This window comes from Aulostomus chinensis, chromosome 15, assembly GCF_037954235.1.
Source record: "Aulostomus chinensis isolate RoL2024-O1b breed Wild chromosome 15, RoL_Achi_v1.0, whole genome shotgun sequence".
In the NCBI taxonomy this organism is placed as follows: domain Eukaryota; kingdom Metazoa; phylum Chordata; class Actinopteri; order Syngnathiformes; family Aulostomidae; genus Aulostomus; species Aulostomus chinensis.
The window spans coordinates 21778055-21784398 of NC_141334.1; the positions used below are offsets into that span (position 1 = coordinate 21778055).

The window sequence follows — 6344 nt, forward strand, 5'->3', positions numbered from 1 at the left end:
CTCATCCACCAACACAAACCGTGACACTGAGATTATGTACTGTCACACATGGAATAATATAAGTTTAGAAGACACTTACGAAGTAATAGACCATTCGAGACCCCAGCTCCCTCCCATCTATCAGAAAATTCCTACAGGGAATTATGAGAGCATTGAAGTGGTGCTGAGGGAGATTAATGCTTTATTTAAGTTAACAAATTTGATAGTTTTATATTACAGTTCTATAAAGAAAAGAATCACTATAATAGGACCCGATAAATATTCTGTCAAGTTCAAGGCACCACTAGCCTACATGCTAGGTTTTGAACCCGGTGAATGGGTGCGAACAGGTGGAAAACCAGTGAGCAAATATCCGTGTGATATTAACGGGGGTCAGTATAATTTTTACGTCTATACGAATATCATGGAAGCGCGGAGACTATGTTGTAAACATGTTATAAACAGCGCATACAGGATATCCAGATTGAATTAAAAATGGATTTAAACACCCCGGTCCACTTCACATACGGGAAAACGATTTGCAAGCTGCACTTTAGACCAATATCAAAGTCTGTCATCTGAATTCAATAAAATAACATGAAATGACTTCACAAAGATTTGTGGATTATTACGTGAACCAGGCTGGAGGGGGTCACTGGGGGGATTTGTAGGGGCGCCTGTAATTTATGGGCATGGTCTGGGATCCATGCTGAGTAGAGCATTCAGATTTGTCTTACCCTTTCTTAAACGCGGTGTTAATATCGCTAAACCGTATTTGAAAACTGCCGCAAAGGGGATAGCATCCGACGTCGTTGGAGCTGTAATCATGACAACGCCAATCATAACAGTCAGCGACAAGAAGCTCAGGAAGGAACGGGACTACTGCGAATAGCACGTGGAAGAGGAAAAAGATCTACATCTGCGCTATTGCTTAGCCTGTCTAAAAGAAAAAGGCGTAAAACCGCCACGAAAATACAACGGAAAAAGCCAAGAGCGTGGAAGAAATATATTTTAAACATGTCTCTCACACACCACCTCTCGTAAGAATGCACTAAATCAGAGCTCGACCTCTTTGCCCCGCCGATGACACAGCTATCTAGAGAGCAGACCAATTATGTAGAGATCCATCCTTTAAACTCTGCCGTCAATCAAGAGGTGCTAGATTTCCTGATACCTGGAAGTGGAAGTTTTTGTTTAGACCTAAACTCGACACTACTCTATCCACGTCTTAAGATAACAAACCCGGATGGCTCAGATCTCGCAAACGCCAATAACTTCAGTACCCTCTAAATACTATAGTCTCACAGACAGATGTCAGTCTGAATGACATTCTCATTAGCTCATCGTCCACAACACCTCCTTACAGAGCTATCATTGAAACACTCCTGAACTTTTCACAAGAATCGCTGGAAAGACAGTTTTCAGCCGGCCTATGGTACAAAGATGTCGGTCCGGATATGGACTCTATTGCCATGGGTCAAGATGGTCCCAACAAAGGGTTGGTCAAGCGCACGGGCTTTGCTCGTGGTTCATGACCATTTGAGTTAATTGGCCCCCTGCACAGCGACATTTTTTTTTTCTGAAAGACTCCTGCTAAACAATGTGGATGTATGTCTGAAACTTGTTAAGGCTAAAAATGCTTTTACACTGATGTCCGCTGCAGATCTCGAGTTCAGTTCAAAAATTCTTTTTCTGAAAAAGGTGCAAGTCTCGCCGGATGTCATGTGAGGGCATTCAGCCGCGCTAATGAAATCTAATGCCATTTACCCCATAAGCCGCGTGGTGGTTAAGAATTATACTATCCCCGTCCAGTCGCGCGTGTGTTCACAGGACAACTTGTATCGAGAGAGAGAGAGAGAGAGTGTTTTATTTATCACCAAGAGATCGAGCCCAAGGCGAAATTGCATTACACAACTCAAAGCCTGATACAACTATCACAAGCGGTCACAATTATTACAGATTGAAAGTAACAATGGTACACTTCAGAAATTTAACAACAGCACATATACATTTGTTGTGTATGTACGCTAAACTTGAGCAGTCCGCTGACCCAATGGAGGCAAGTGAGAGTGAGGCGTCGCAGCAGGGCCGCGCCACCAAGCCCGGGCGGGGCAGGCTGCAGCCAACAGGCGCTGCCACCCCAAGGGAGGTGGAGAGGGCAGAGGCGGGGGGGTCAGGAACACACGGGGAGGGGGGGATAGTACGTGCCATTTACGTCACCAAGGCAGAAGGAGTTCTCCTGGAGGATAAACAGTAGGGCAGATGACCTTCAGTAGCCGATAAGGAAGCTATGTTTGGGTTTGGGCAGAGGAGCACACATTCCAATCCGTCTTCTCTTTCTAGGCAGGCTTCCTAAATATATAGTGGCAGGAATTGTGGATCACAGGGCATTCATTGAAGCAAGCGAACTGAATCCTTTCAAGTTCCAACACGCGAATCTTGAATACCTCTCTCTCAGCGTGAATTTATGCTTCATCCCCTCGAAACCTTTCCAACCACGTTTCGACTCACATCAGAGTGTTTGGAAATTTACAACCTCTATCTGGGTACAAACAGACATATCAGAGACTCTCCACTCTGCATTGATCGTGAAAACTTTGAAAACGGTTACTCATTATTTTTATTTAATCTGTCGAGAGATGATGAAATGGATAGCGAGGCTCTCTCACCCTCAGTACATGGGGCGTGTCGACTAGATTTAAGATTCAGAGAGGCGTTAGCGAGAACTATGACGTCGATTGTCTACGCCTGTTATGACAGTGTCATAGAAATAAACTCCAAGCGACAGGTTCTGACCGACTAGCAAAATGAACAATCTAAAATTGGAATCTATCCTGAGACCGATCTTGGGTGACTCATTTGGAGGTGTTTGGCCTAGTGATTTACTGCCGACTAAGATTGATAAGCGGCCGTGCTATCTAGTCGCTAACACCCATGATCAAACCCGGGAGGGTGAACACTGGGTAGGGATGGTCATTGAAGCTGAACAAGAAAAATCAGAAAACACTGTTTGTGACCTGTGATACAACACAGCCATAACTTTTGTTCAAAGTGAGTTTTCAGTCAAGTTTCAACCTGAAAGCATAGAAAGATGCATAAACTTGAAGATACAGGTGTATTTCAGGCAGTTTTCCAAAAAATACAGGAGTTATGCATGAAGTGTTCATTTTGGCCTTCTCTCGCTGAGAAAACACTACTTGTGACCTGTGATACAAAACAGCCATAACTTTTGTTCAAAGTGAGTTTTCAGTCAAATTTCAACCTGAAAGCATAGAAAGATGCATAAAAGAGAAGTTATAGGTGGATTTCATGCAATTTTCCTCAAAATACAGGAGTTATGCATGAAGTGTTCATTTTGGCCTTCTCTCGCTACAACAAACTCCAAGTTCAAGACGATTACTCTACCGCGTGTGGGGCCCATGTTATTTTCTTCTTCTGCCAGTGCTTTTAAGGACTCTCTTTTCAAGAAGCAATGAGATCGTATTCTTATAATTTAAGAAAGAATGATTCTCCTCACCAAGTTTGTCAAGAAATATGCTAAATGTATTTCTCATGTGAAGAGTGGTAAAACGTGTAATCAGAAAGCATGCTCTTTAAAACTATTTAACGATTGTTATATGTGTTCTGAATGCATACTCTGTCCCGCATATATATTTTCAATAAAACATTGATTAACCCTTAGAGCCCGATCGGCCCGCCGACGGGCCGAAAAACGCTGGACGTAATTGGGCGCTGTAAAAATTTACTGAATTTTGACGGCAATGTTTACTTTCAATTCTCGATCGAAGTTTGAACTCTACCTTTTTATGGTGATTTCAATCTTTTTCGGTACGAACTCGGGACATTTAAATTTTACGACCACTGCGGAATCAAAGTTGAATAGTGTCGCGTAGACTTCTTCTTTACGGCAGTGTTTGTAGTGTTCGGAAAGGGGAGAAGGTACTGAATCGATCGACACCTACCATTCCAAGAACTACAAGTCCCAGCTACGTAAAACTTCGAGCATAAAACCTGCGCAAACTATGCGCTCTCACCGTCTTTTACGTGCAGCGCCCCACAGACGAAGGCAGACCGCTGAACTGCACCCTGCACACTCGGGATCTCCTCCGAACCGCTCGCCACTGAAGTGCTTATAAAAAATAAAAAAAAACTTTTAACACCAAGAGGGACATGGCTGACATCCTCTTTGAGATAAAGCGGGGGTCCGACGTTGACATAGAGGCAAGGCAAGGCAATTTTATTTGTATAGCCCGTTTTCACAAACAGTTTGTCTCAAAGGGCTTCACATGGCATCATAACAACATCCTCTGCCCTTAGACCCTCACATCGACTGAGGAAAAACTCCATAGAAAACCCTTTTAACAGGGAAAAATCTGAGAAAACCTCAGGGTGAGCAACAGAGGAGGGATCCCTCACCCAGGACGGACAGACGTGCAGTAGATGTTGTTACAGACAAGAAAACAGTTTACAATGCAGAATGTGAGAAACACGGAAATGTTAATAACAGTTGAAGAAGGAAACTTCTGGTAGGGGAGGCAGGGAGAGCAAGCCAGCTTGATGGGGGACTGGATGGCAGACTGGTTCATGGAAGGGGAGCGCAGGCCGGTGTAACAGTAGGGAATAAGGGGGGGGGGGGGGGCGATGCAGGCAGCGGTTGGGGCTCTGGTGGATCTGTGGAAACACAGAGAGACTGCGAGACTCCAAGGCCAAACTACAAAGTGCAACAAGTAGTGGTAGTGACAGTTCCAAAAATGTGCAGGGAGGAGAGGAGGAGAGAGGGGGAGAGGAGAGGAGAGGAGGGAAGGGCTCCATGTAACCTGATGTGTCCCCCAGCAGTCTAAGCCTGTAGCAGCATAGCTATCAATGGTTCAGAGCTACCTGAACCAGTCCTAACTGAAGGCTCTGTCATAGAGGAAGGTCTTAAGCCTGGACTTAAACGTAGTTAAAGTGTTTGCCTCTCTGACCCATGGAGAGAGCTGGTTCCACAGTAGAGGAGCCCGGTAACTAAAGGCTCTACCTGAGAGGATTCGTCGGACTCCGACAGCAGCAATGACGCCGGCTCTGTGGAGGAGGCTCTGTTTACGAGTCGCGTGGACCCCATTTACGAGTGAGTACCGGTATTTGCATTTATCTGTAAGGCTCAGTGTTGTGTAAATTGTGTAAATTTTTATTTTCATGGAAAACCAAACCCCCCGGTTTGTCATAAACCTGTAAACACAGTAGTAAACAGTAGTAGTAGTAGTAGTAAACAGTAGTAGTAGCAGTAAACAGAGTAGTAAGCTTGGCAATTCAATAGTATTGAGTATTATTTTACCATATTTGTTTATTTTTGGCTAACTTTGTTTTCAGATATTGCATTGTATCTGTAAATACAAATGTAAACAAATTATAGTAGAGGTCATGGCTACATATTTACACACTTTTTCCGTCCTTTGTTGAAATGTACAAATGTTATTATTTATTTTTGTTCCACATAGTAATTTTTCACCATTTTCTTAGCCTCCAAGAAGAAGGGAGTGAGGAGTGTCCAGGTCCATCGGGGTTTTCACACCTCCAGCACTCCCTGCACCAGTCACCCCACCCCCACCCCCACCCTTGCCTGCAAGAGAGGTGTCACCGCTTATATCAAGGTATGTGTACAGATCAATTGTGTAGTTTTGGTCTCTAAAATGAATAATACACTCTTTACTGCTTCAATTATGTAGTTATATGTCTTATTTTATGTAGAAATTGATGTGAATCATCAGTCTTCTAAATATGTTGCTTTCAACATCTGTACTCCTTCTTTCATGCAGCAGTGAGGAGGGAGAAGAAGTTCCAAAAGAACTGCTGCTGGAAAGCCATTCCATCCCCTTACTGCAGATTGTCAATAGTTAAATTTGTTGCACTCCTTACTTAGATTTCATTTGCTCTAATTGTGTTTGCTGTGTTTCATATTGTTATATATTGGTTTTTTTATTTTATATTTGTTGTACTCTTACTTTATTTTACATTGTTGAATGTAAATGGTTGTTTGTTTCTATGTTTGCACTTTTCTGAAAATAAATATACTCCCTGTGGAGCCAAAAAAGTAGAAGTTCCTTTTATTTTTCATTATTCTGTATTGCATATAGAATTTGTATAATTAAAAAAAATTGAATATTGTAAAATAAAAAATGATGAGGCACAAGGTAAATTTCATATCCAAAAGCTCCACTAGTTAGTAGTAGACAACTAAAATTAAAATGTATTGTAATTTGGAGCCAGTTTTCATCAGAGGTAGAAAATAATCCCTTTGGCATAATTTGCCACAAAAGTGTGCCAAATTGTGCCAAACTGAGTTCTCTCCTGGGTGTATCCTTACAAAATCCTTGATGTAGGCTTCA

At 42.6% G+C, this 6344-nt stretch overlaps 1 long non-coding RNA gene across 1 annotated transcript; it reads left to right on the forward strand.

Moving 5' to 3' along the window:
- Positions 1–4770: 4770 nt before the first annotated feature.
- LOC147249161 (uncharacterized) lies at positions 4771–6137 on the forward strand. The gene is made up of 3 exons (XR_015119575.1): positions 4771–5086; positions 5479–5609; positions 5775–6137. It is a non-coding gene; the product is annotated as an uncharacterized LOC147249161 (long non-coding RNA).
- The last annotated feature ends 207 nt before the right edge of the window (positions 6138–6344 follow it).